The sequence below is a fragment of the Gadus chalcogrammus genome, chromosome 20 (genome assembly GCF_026213295.1).
Source record: "Gadus chalcogrammus isolate NIFS_2021 chromosome 20, NIFS_Gcha_1.0, whole genome shotgun sequence".
Lineage (NCBI taxonomy): Eukaryota > Metazoa > Chordata > Actinopteri > Gadiformes > Gadidae > Gadus > Gadus chalcogrammus.
The window spans coordinates 20,087,804-20,100,303 of record NC_079431.1 but is presented as its reverse complement, the minus strand read 5'-3'; the positions used below and the strand labels follow the sequence as shown (position 1 = coordinate 20,100,303).

Below are 12,500 nucleotides of genomic sequence, written 5' to 3'. Positions count from 1 at the left end.
CAACATGCACGCACGCACACAGACAGAAAGACAGACAGACAGATTTATATGTTCGGCATAAATAATTGTAAATGTTATTGGGTTCACTCTGTCCCTCAGTATCGGGCCCCACCTCCAGAGATGAGCCACTGCAGTGGGACACTGCTTCGTCATTCTACACTGGCTGGTCACATCTGACCTCTGACCCTCACTCCCTCACAATGGCACCCGTTCCACCAGGAGTCCGCTTCCTGTTCACCTTCAACAAGGACCAATGGTTAGTCGTGTGTGTCTGTGTGTCTGTGTGTGTCTGTGTGTATCATACATGGGTGTTCAGAGTTCACCTAGACTCTGCATAGCCATCCCCTCTCACCCCTCCTACGCACTTATATGTTGTACATCCTGGAACAAAAAGATAGTACTTAGTTGTGTAGCATCTTATCCTAGCTATCTTTGTTGTACAAGTATACGGGGAATGGATTAACCAAGCAATTATTGGTGCTTGCCACTTGGTTCTATGAACATCCTTACTGTTCTTCCGACAGCAATATATTTTTCTCCTTCTTCTGACTTGTATTCAGCAGAAAGTCGCTTTGGATAAAAGCGCCTGCCAAATGCGTAAATGTAATGTATGAACATAGTCGGCCCATTCGTAGTACCTGTATGGATCTGTTCCTGTCTGTTAGCGAGTTGTGATCCTGTGTATCAAAGGAGTGGTTTTCTGTGTCCTGCTTATCGACGTGGCCCGGGTTCCACACACTCATCCATGTTAGTCAAACTAGCACAGTTCCCCACAAGCAAGCTGTCTCTTTTGCTCCAGTGGCAAAGCTTTCAAATTCTTAAGACAGTCCCCAAACCAGTTGTGTACTCTTATTATACCTTTTTAGTGTAAGTTTCGTCCAACCCATCCCAGTTATGCAGCCTAGGCTTAGTTGAATTCCTGATACCTGAGATAAAACAATGTGCCTTAATGCACTATAATACCTTTAGTTAAGGAGGGACTTTAGTTGTATTAAATGTATTATGCCATGGGCTACAATCCCTTTGCATTGCTTTCATCGGAAGCAATGGCTATTCTTTTTTCCTTGTCCTCATCTTATCTTACTAATGTGACTCAAGTGACAAGGAATCGAAGGCTGTTTCACTGTGAATCAGCCTTGGGTTTCACAGCAGGCAGCAGATTGCAGGCCTCCCAGTATTGGCTAACAGGCTTTTACAGCTCTGTAGACAAAGATCACAGAGCATTTTTAACCCAACCCAGGGTGCATGCAGTTGCTGGGGCTTCAGTATGGAAATGTATGCATCAAGGCAAAACATAAACATTGTCATTATTAACATTTGCCGTATTGAGATCTTTTGAAAACAACTTTTTACCACACAGTCATTTTCTTTTTTCTTGTTTGAACACACTGGCCTGCCATTCAGGTTTTTCCCCTGAGAGACCAATAATGTATTCTCATGTTGACAAATTATTTTAACTATTTATGGGAAATGGCAACAACACAATGTTGGCTTTCAGAGACCCCTGGTTAAACCCTCGCCTACACTGACTACATCACGCACACACACTCACACACCCATGTCATTATTCTTTGTTGGGCCAGCTGACCAGAAATTTAAAGGCAGCTAAGCTAACTGCTATGTTTACAAGCTCTTTGTTTGTAGGCGTGTCGTGCTTCAGGCTACATGGAGATGAGAGATTCCACTCGCCCAAGCTTGGGAAAGCTCCAGATGTTGTTCTTGCCGGCCATTGTACCCACTGTCCCAATCTGTCTAAAACGTCTGCATGGTCATCTTCACCATCATCTTCTCTCACTTCTCCATCCTTCACACCTCCTACATCACTCCAGTCCCTGTGTTGCCAGCTCTCCAATTTCCTCAGGAGTTTATTTTCTCACTGCCGCCCCCTGGGGTCCCCTGTGTGCAGGTACAGAGCCTTCACCTTCATCCTCACCTTCCTGCTCTACACCAGCTTCCACCTCTCCAGGAAGCCAATCAGCATCGTCAAGGTAACCCCTCACTCACTCACAGAATGTATATTTCAATGCATCCTGTTTCAATGATTTGTGTTTGATCTTCTTTTCTTTAATATAGAGTTGTATTGTTTCACATTTCAGTCTCTGACTACCATTCCTTTAGCTCGTTAGCCTCTTGGCTATAACTCTTTGTCTCTCTATATGCCATTTCCTGGATCAATAAAGGTTAAGCAAACAAATGAAAACAATGCTGGCCAACATTCCCAGAAGGGAAGTCAACACACACACACACGCACGCACGCACGCGCGCACACACCCTCCTCCTCTTCGTTTGTAGCGTAACACGGCGGCTGTTCTTCCAGGTTGTGCCGGTCACACGTGTTATCTCAGCCGAAGTAACCTTAGTGTTTGTTTGTGTATGACAGAGCGAGCTCCACAAGAACTGCTCGATGGCGAGCGAGTTAGCCACAGCTAATGGTGGCGGCGCTAGCCAGCTGCCCGCACTCATCTCTCTGCACACGGACATGGACTGCAGCTGGAAGCCCTTCGGTTAGTGTGTGTGTGTGCGTGGTGGTGTGTGTGTGTGTTATTTTCCTTTTTTTTTTTCTCTAGTTGTGTGTACGCATGCTTGTTTTTCTTATTTAATTCATAAATACATCCATAAATATGCAACACACTGTTTTTAATCTATGCAAATATTTATCAATGCATATTTACACATATAGACTGCACTACTGGCCATTAAAGGGCTAAATAGAATAGAAGACATTGAAAACTCTCAATTGCCATTTGACCAATGGATAAGTGTGTTCAGGCACATTTTACTGATATAAATATGAAATAAATAGAAATTCATGTTTGGTCTCCAAGTGTCTTGTAGTCCTGTAAACCCTAAACGAGGATGACATACAGTGTGTGCATTCCCACGCATTGAAAGTCTGTTCCCCTTCTACAGATAAAAATAACTATAAACAGCTCCTGGGAGCCATGGACTACTCCTTTTTGTTCGCCTACGCCATCGGCATGTACCTCAGGTAGGCTCATACCAGTAAACCTGTACCTCAGGTAGACCTTTACCTCAGGTAGGCTGATCACCAGGTAGACCTGTACCTCAGGAATACCAGCTGGTCATAAACATTATGCTGACCACCATAAGTGCAGCCCCATCTTGTAGCACCTCTCCAAGAGAGGCTGTTGATTTGAAACATGCTTTTGCTAATGCCTATGCTGCTGCCCTTGCAGCGGCATCATCGGGGAGCGCCTGCCCATCCGGCTGTACCTGACGGTGGGCATGCTGTGCAGCGGGCTGTTCACCTGCCTGTTCGGTCTGGGCTACATCTACAACATCCACAGCCTGGCCTTTTACGTCTCTGTCCAGGTGAAGCAGAAACTCATCTTCCATGAGATGTGAATGTAAAAAATCGTATTCAAACATATATATATTATATTATCAGGCAGAGGAAAGGGGTAGGGATCCCATACTTTATATAATTTAATTATGAAATAACTGCACTCATTCAAACATGGCTCTAGATCTGTATTCTTTGGGGTTGTAGTCTCTGACAACATATTGGAACAGAAACACAAGGATTATATTACACACTAAGGAACAGTCAGCGAACCAGAAGGAAACGCTGTACATTATGAAATTAGCCAACACATATAGCAGATGACACACATACACACTCACACACACATTTAAAATTGTGTTTGGTGTACCAATATCAATATATGTATTTTATATATATTTTTAATGTCTGTATATTTAACCGCTGTTAATGGCTATTCAAATCTTGAAGAATGTGAAACAGAATCAACGTGTGTGTGTGTGTGGGTGTCAGGTGGCTAACGGCTTGGTGCAGACCACTGGCTGGCCCAGTGTGGTCACGTGCATCAGCAACTGGTTCGGCAAGGGAAGGTAGGCTAGCAAGCTATCACTGACAGCAGCCTCAGTATCCCCAAACCTTAGATAATGGGAGCAGTACTGCTAGTACAACGGTGTCTCTCTCTGTCCATCCCTCTCTGGCCCTGCCCCTAGGCGTGGGCTCGTCATGGGCGTGTGGAACTCCCACACCTCAGGGGAACATCCTGGGGTCCCTGATCGCCGGCTCCTACGTGTCCTCCAACTGGGGCATGTCCTTCATCGTGCCCGGCATCATCATCGCCGCAATGGGCGTGGTCTGCTTCCTCTTCCTCATCGAGCGTACGTACTGCCCCGCCTTATTGCCTGGAGTTGGGAGGGGGAGCAAGGAGAGGGGCTTGCTGTGGTGGATGAGTGTTGTGGAGCCTCTTGGAAGTGGTTGATGAAGAGTCAAAGGCAGCAGAGTAGAGTGCATTATTAGGCGAGTCGTAGTAATGCTATGACTCCTTAACCGTTCCTGATATTACCACAAACATATCCAAGTACCCACATCTTTTCGACAGAATCCAGAGGCTCAGGAAATCCTAAGTTGTTGGTAAGCTATTTGAGCAGGTGTGTTCTGAGGGAGTGTACGGGCAGATCTCACCCTGTACATCTTGTGTCTGCAGATCCTAACGACTTGAAGACTATGCATGCCCAGAGCTCCTCGCCCGTCGGCAGGGTGAGTACAGACATGTTAACATCTCAATATCCTTTATGTCTCGCCTGTCTGTGTTGGTGTAGTGTGTGTGTGTTTGTGTGACATTTGGAGAGAATGGACCCTCCTGGTGCTTTACTCTGGTCACCATGACTACAAGGGACCTTGACACTGGTCACTATGGCAACCGTGGACCACCTAAGGCACCTACTAAGGACCCTAAGTGGCTTTCAAGAGCAGACTACATCTTAAGTTTGTGTGGGGTGTTTATCTCCCCTCACACCTCCCAAGACACGACTTAGAAACAACCATCACTTGAATGAACACACACACACACACACACACACACACACACACACACACACACACACACACACACACACCACACACACACACACACACACACACACACACACACACACACCGTGAGAGAGAGAGATAACTCCAAGATTTCCAATCCCACTTGAAACCCTTTGCCCTTTCACCTTCCCTTAACATCCGATCCCACAGAAGACGAACAAGGGACAGGGTCTAGACCCTAAAGCCTGCTAGCCATCAGGGGGCCGTGTACTGGATACTTCCTCTGGTGTAGAAATATGATGATGTGAAAGATGTGGATGATTGCCAGACCGTAGCGTTTAAATACCTACCCCTAGGTGGTTAATGTCTCTGTAGAACACCAGTAGCTGCTCCCAATCCCCAAGAATTATGTTATTAATTAAAACAATTAATTAACTGTTCATTCCTGTGATGTAAAGTTTAAGGGGTGATTAGGACTGCATTAAGGGAATCAGAAAAAATGCTGGGTGTGTAACTATACCGACCTCTCCAGTGGATATTCCCATGATGCATTGCTTTCCCCAGATCCATTAAACAACCAAACCATCTCTTAACCATCCTAATTCAAACACCTACAATTGAACAATAACCCTTAACTTATAGCCTTCCCTAACCAAATGCCTGTGTTTAGCTTTTTAAGCTGAGATCTAGTTGAATTTCACCTCTACTTTAACTCCCACACTGACTCATTTATTGTGTTGTATTACTTCAGGCCGAAACGTTCAAGCGCTTGTTTGCTTGTTGACTTGAAAAGACCAGATAAAGATAAAGTAAAGTCTGTCTCTTGCTTCCCCCTAGCAGACGGCATGCACTGGATGGAGCGGTGTGAATGGACACAAGGATATGTATCTTCAGTTCACACAGGGCAGTACAAAGGTGTGTGTGTGTGTGTGTGTGTGTGTGTGTGTGTGTTTTCCTCTTTGGGCTCATGCAGCATGCATATTTTTATTAAGGTGTATTTATTTTGAAACTACAACAGAATATTAAGTTGCATTCTACTGTCATTGTAACTCATCTAGACGTACGACCATTACGAGAATAGCGTTCTGTACAGGAAGGTGAGTCTATTGGGTCCCAGGGGGTCTCTGGGAAGACCCCCTCCAGTACTTTGACCTGACCCGTTTTCATGTTGTCCTTCAGAGCAATCTGCAAATGGTTTCCATGGTATTTCAAGTCCAATCAATAGTGGGCCCTGGACGCGCCATGCAAAAACAATATGGAGTCTTTTCATACATTTATAGCTAGAAAAGTATTGTCAATAGTGTTTTCTGGCATACAACGCTCTCCCACACCTAATTCCTTCCTACTGCAAACCTACTGTGTGTCTGGCCAGCCTGTCCTGAGCTAGACCTGATCTGGTGATGATATGTGCAATGGGTTGATTAGTCAAATATGATCTTTGAATGAGAGGCTTGTCAAGGCTCTCATTCAATGAACGCTATTGATGTTGGTGATCAGATGAACTGCAACGTTTCTGAATAATCAACCCTCTTCTGATTTGGAAGGTTTTGGGGCTTTTAGTGGATTCCGGAACGTTGGAAAGATTACTTTCCAACATCTCAGTGTCTGGCTGTGTGTTAGTGGGAAGCATACTTTAAAATTAGACTTTTTCTAGACCAAAAAAGTTATTCTAATGCGGACAAACTTGTTTCAAACTCAAGGCGGTTTTGGTTTGATCACTTAACATTCCCTTAGTTAAGGGAACAGGATCAGGAATTTGATAGTGAAACTGGAAATAAATCAAAATGCATCTCACCAGCCTTGAATTTCTGACCGATCAGACAAAATCCGCAAAATCAGTTTGGTGAGGTGTTTGTTTCTCCTCTTCGTTGTGTTTTTGCGATATTGCAAAACTCATTTTCCTCAATAAGTATGCTGCCCGCTTCAGAGCCACATCACACCTCTGCCCTCTGTCTCCACCTCCTGTGTCCCAGTCACTGATGATTGTTCCTCTCTCAGGGCGGCGACGAGGAGCCCTGCTGGGCAGAGAGACCGCTGCCAGTGGGCGTGTCCCTCTGCAGCAAGTCGTCGTGGTGAAGAGTGAAGCAGAGCCCTCCGCCATCAGCTTCATGGGAGCCCTGCGCATACCGGTCAGTCAGACAGACAGATACACACACACACACACACGTGGAGGGAACCATACAGAGAAAAACAACACAGAGAATGATATTCATATGACAAACTGCTAATGCCAGGATGTAGCAAGTAAATTTGAATCAATGTGAATCTGTGTATTGACCTATGTGTCGTCTATGTCTCTCTCTACCTTCTCCCCTCAGGGAGTGATCGAGTTCTCACTTAGTCTGCTGTTCGCTAAGCTGGTCAGCTACACCTTTCTCTTTTGGCTGCCCCTCTACATCACCAAAGCAGGTATCCATCTTATAAACACTGCTGTGACCTAGGTTACCACACCACTCTGCATCGCTAGTATTCACTGGTGTTCACTAGGTTACCATGTCACCTTCACCAGTAGTACCTAGGTTAACGTGTGCGTGTGTGTCTCTCTTTTCAGCTCACCTGGATGCTAAAAAGGCCGGGGATCTCTCCACCCTGTTCGATGTGGGAGGAATCGTAGGTAGGTGTCTGCCCCTCCTCCAGAGGGATACCTGCCTCTTCCTCCGTGTGTGTGTGTGTGTGTGTGTGTGTGTGGTGTGTGTGTGTGTGTGTGTGTGTGTGTGTGTGTGTGTGTGTGTGTGTGGGTGTGTGTGTGTGTGTGTGGTACTCAGGTTTTCATCATTCACATACACATGTTTGTGTGTAGGTGGTATCTTGGCAGGAGTCATCTCTGACAAGTTGGGGAAGAGAGCCACCACCTGTGCAGTAATGCTTCTATTGGCTGCTCCGACAGTAAGCCCCACCCACTTCAACTCAGGATTTTACTGTTTCATGTTATTTTCCATACATACTGTATACTATCACGATACAACTTAATGACATTCCGTTTAACTCATGTTGGCTATTGGGTACATTTATCTCTGCCTAACTATTGTTAGAATTATGGAGAGAATGATTTTTTGGTTTCCTATAGCTAGTACCAAATGTTATACAGAGACAACAGAAATTGGCTAATAACTGCTTAACTCAATTTAACACATGAGATTGTTAAAAAATGTATGACTCACTTGATGATGTTTCAATGGTAAAGACATGACGTATGTGACGGATAATGAATGGCGTTGTTTGCGCTTCCAGCTCTACGGCTTCTCCATGATCAGCCAGTTTGGTCTGGGACCCACCGTGGGTAAGATCCACACTCTAAAGCTCCAGTCATTAAACTATCTGACAGCTTATAACTATATGAATATAGTAGAGTAGAGAAAAACGGAGGTCCCAAGCCCTACGCTAAAAAGCTTGATGCCCTTAAAGTTCCTGTGGTGAATACGGTTCTACTGAATTGCTCTGATATTAAACATGTTTTCTATTTTTCTCTCTAGCCATGTTGTTGGTGTGCGGGGGTTGGTGAACGGCCCATATGCCCTTATCACCACGGCCGTGTCAGCTGACCTGGTATGTGCTCGTCATGGACATTTGTGTATGGAGGTCTGTGTGTGTGTTTATGTGGACGCCAGGCACTCCATGATCATCCACTGCTCATTCTCACTCCAACTCGTCCTCTCCGATGACCTTTCACCCCCAGGGGACCCACAAGAGCCTGAAGGGGAACGCCCGGGCCCTGTCCACCGTCACGGCCATCATCGATGGGACCGGCTCCGTAGGTCAGTGTTCAGACAGGGATACGCTCTACCACAGGCTCTGTAGGTCAGTGTTCAGACCCTCTACCACAGGCTCTGTAGGTCAGTGTACAGACCCTCTACCACAGGCTCTGTAGGTCAGTGTTTAGACCCTCTGTAGGTCAGTGTACAGACCCTCTACCACAGGCTCTGTAGGTCAGTGTACAGACCCTCTACCACAGGCTCTGTAGGTCAGTGTTTAGACCCTCTGTAGGTCAGTGTTCAGACCCTCTACCACAGGCTCTGTAGGCCAGTGTTCAGACCCTCTACCACAGGCTCTGTAGGTTAGTGTTTAGACCCTCTGTAAGCCAGTGTTCAGAGATAAAACTCTCCCACAGGCTCTGTAGGTCAGTGTTTAGACCCTCTGCAGGTCAGTGTTCAGAGATAAAACTCTCCCACAGGCTCTGTATGTCGGTGTTCAGACCCTCTGTAGGTCAGTGTTCAGACCCTCTGTAGGTCGGTGTTCAGACCAGAGATACACTCTACCACAGGCTGTTTACTGTTATCCAGCCGCTCATATTCACACATGGCTGTTCGTATTAAGATGTGTTTTTATTATCGAGATATGACGAGCATTGTGCTCACTTGGTTTACTATGATGGAATTGAACTCAAACGTGAGGTTGAAAAGGTTGTTTTAGTAAAGCCACATAGTTTAAGACATAAAGAAATGTTAAATGGCTTAAATAAAGTTGAAGAAGGATTTGAAAACAGTCCAAATGGAGTAACATTGTTAACAAAATTGCTGCAGGTGATAAAGTTTGAATACATTTGAGATAAAATATAGTATAGATGATCTGTTAAAGCGGATAAAGCATGAAATTAATAAAAATTGAGCCAAGTTGCGAAGTCTGAAGTAATTGACGTATCAGAGAATGGGCGGAAGGCTTTGCCATCCTCCCATTGACTTAAAAAAAAAAAATCAGTGTACAGCAAAATCTATCTACACGGATCCAAGAAGCAAAAATGTTCAGCATGTGACACCAAGTTTCAGAATTGTATTATACTTACACACAGGCATTCAGAGAGAAAAACAGACCGAGACAGACTTATTAATTAGAGATTACTATGATGAAAAAATCACTATTATTAAATGCACTATTCATACTTTTGTATTATTTATTTTTTCCTCATAAATGTACCGCCTGGGATGAATTAATAAACGTCTGCTTTTATCAAATAATTACTGTTATTAATATTACTTTAGAGATAAAATGCTCCATGCCTCTTGTATCTTCCCGCTGCAGCTGTGGGTGGCAGCCCTTGTAGTTCTCATAGTGGTCTGTCTGTCCTCAGGCGCTGCGGTGGGCCCCCTGCTGGCCGGAGTGTTGTCTGCGGGCGGCTGGGATCAGGTGTTTTACATGCTGATGACCGCTGACTTTCCTGGCTCTGCTTGTAGAGCCAAAACCCCTGCCCCTGCATGTCCCATCCCTTATGGGCTTGTGGCAACCAAGATGGTCGTGACATGAGGGCTCATATGTGACGTCAGTTAAGGGAACTTGACTCACAGTTGACACACAGCAGTCAGTACTTCATTTAGAATGCCCCCCCGCACTGTCCTCAAACATGAGCCTGCACCTGTGCTGCACTCTAGCTCATCATGTGGACTCCCTGCCAGGCTCTCTGTACTTAGAGATGTCGAAATTCCCTCTGAAGTCCATATTAAGCTATTAGAATGCTGTGTGTGTGTGTGTGTGTGGTGTGTGGTGTGTGTGTGTGTGTGTGTGTGTGTGTGTGTGTGTTGTGTGTGTGTGTGTGTGTGTGTGTGTGTGTGTGTGTGGTGTGTGTGTGTGTGTGTGTGTGTGGTGCGCGCGCCATGAGAATCGCTACGTCTCTACTCTATCAAGTCATAAACAATTCTATAATTTGCAACAAAGTGAATGACATTATCTAAGATATACTTGGTGTGTCTGTCTCTCTTCCTGTTTGCTGTGTAGTTTTTTTGCTTCGATTGGTCAAAAAGGAGCTGACTTCGAGCAAGTCTCGCCCGATTTCTACTGTAGAGTAAGTTCTGCTAACAGCATACACAATCGGATTCTATTGATATATTTCTTTTTACCCATTGTTCACAAACCAAAATAAACAAAGTCTGTTAAATATTCAAACTGGAGGGACACCACTACCAGCAGGTACAACAAAATGGAGTATATAACATATAAAATGAGGGGGAAACCTCAAAGTATATGAGTTAAGATGGGCCAAGTGGTCAACCCTACTATAATTAACTTAATCATAATGCTATATCTGTGATTATCCTACTCGTCTATTTTCGGCTTGCTTTTTTTTTTTTTTTTAGTATTTTTTTTTTTTTTTAGTTTGTTGTTTGTTTGTTTATTTAGCTTGTTTGTGTATGTTGCTTATGTGCGTGTCTAGTTTGTTTGTCAATGTAGCTGTTTGTTTTGCTTGTTTGTTTATGTTGCTTTATGTGCGTGTCTTAGTTTGTTGTCAATGTTGTTGTTGTGTTTTTTGTCTCATTGTTCATGTGTACATTTGAATGTACAGACACGTGGGTGAGTCTAAAAAATAAAGTATAAAAAAATATATATATATTCAAACTCATGGGGAACATATTAGCATTAGTATAATACCTTTTTTTTTTATCCTTTAAAATGAAGAAATTGTACAAAAATTACTTGGTGAAAATGACATCTCTGCTTTGACCAATGATTATGTAAATGAAGCAAAACACCTCCATGCTCTCACGACCCACACCTTCTCTCTGGTGGTACTTCTGCATAATCATTTGGACATATTTCCACATCGGACAGTGATGGGCACTGCTCTCCTCCCACACACAACGGACACCCACTCAGAGTCCTGTGAGGTTGTTGGAGTACAAAACACAATAAACATGGTAGTCTAGGATCTTCTTGGTTCCTATAAGTCACATCGCGAGACTCAAACAACATTCAGAAGGCCTCCACTCCAAGAATAAAGACATAATTAGAACAATAAGGACAATTATAACATTATTTGAGTGGCAAAACAAACAAACTTCCCACAAATCCAACAGCCCAGCCGGCATGAAGAGGTTAAAGATCTCTGCTCTTTTCATTCCTTGGACGACTAGTTGGTCGGCATAAGTCAATCACTATCCCACTCCTACTCCTTATGTAGCAGTGGTGGAGTTACAAGAATCACCAGACCGTGTTCACAGGAGAGAGGAGCAGCAGGGACAGCTGTGTACTGATGTAAACTGATGTCCAACATGTCTTCTCTTGCAGGTTGAAGGAGCACTGAGCATTGATACCACTCTGAAACCGATCCCGGTTGGGGACCATGGACTCGCCTCCATATCTAGGGCATTATGGGATGTATAGCCGACGTGCACACGTGTACACACACATTTTGTGGGATTTTCTCCTTGTGCCTTTTGTAAGCTATCTTAGCTTTGTTTTTGACTGTTTCTATTAATTTCCCTTCATCGCCATGTTAATCTTTTTCCTCTTATAAGGTTGTTTGAGTCTCTCTCTCTCTCTCTCTCTCTCTCCCTCCCTCCCTCCCTCCCTCCCTCCCTCCCTCCCTCCCTCCCTCCCTCCCTCTCTGTGTGTGTGTATGTATGTATAACCTACTCTGAGTTATATGAATGCAGTTTAATCGCCATCGTTGCCTTACTGAACTAAACAAAGAGCTAATACAAATTGCAATGTCATTTGCAATGTCATCCAATCAGGAACTTGTTTTCATTTTGGAAAGTGGAGTCTTTATGATTGCTCTCAGCTGTCTAGTGTACGGTTTCTCAATGATATTTGTCACAATGGGCCAATGTATCTTTATATATCAACTCTGGAGAATGTTGAGCATGTTCCTGTGACCGTGGTGGTTGGCGGTTTAATCCCGGATGTGTTGAATGTTAAGTTTTAATTATGCGCAAGTGCAATGGATGAGAAGGTATGCTGTGATGTTATATAATTATAA

General features: G+C 44.2%; 1 pseudogene; it reads left to right on the top strand.

Moving 5' to 3' along the window:
• The window catches only part of LOC130373061 (glucose-6-phosphate exchanger SLC37A1-like), a 12,666-nt pseudogene extending 810 nt beyond the window's left edge, over window positions 1-11,856 (top strand).
• The last annotated feature ends 644 nt before the right edge of the window (window positions 11,857-12,500 follow it).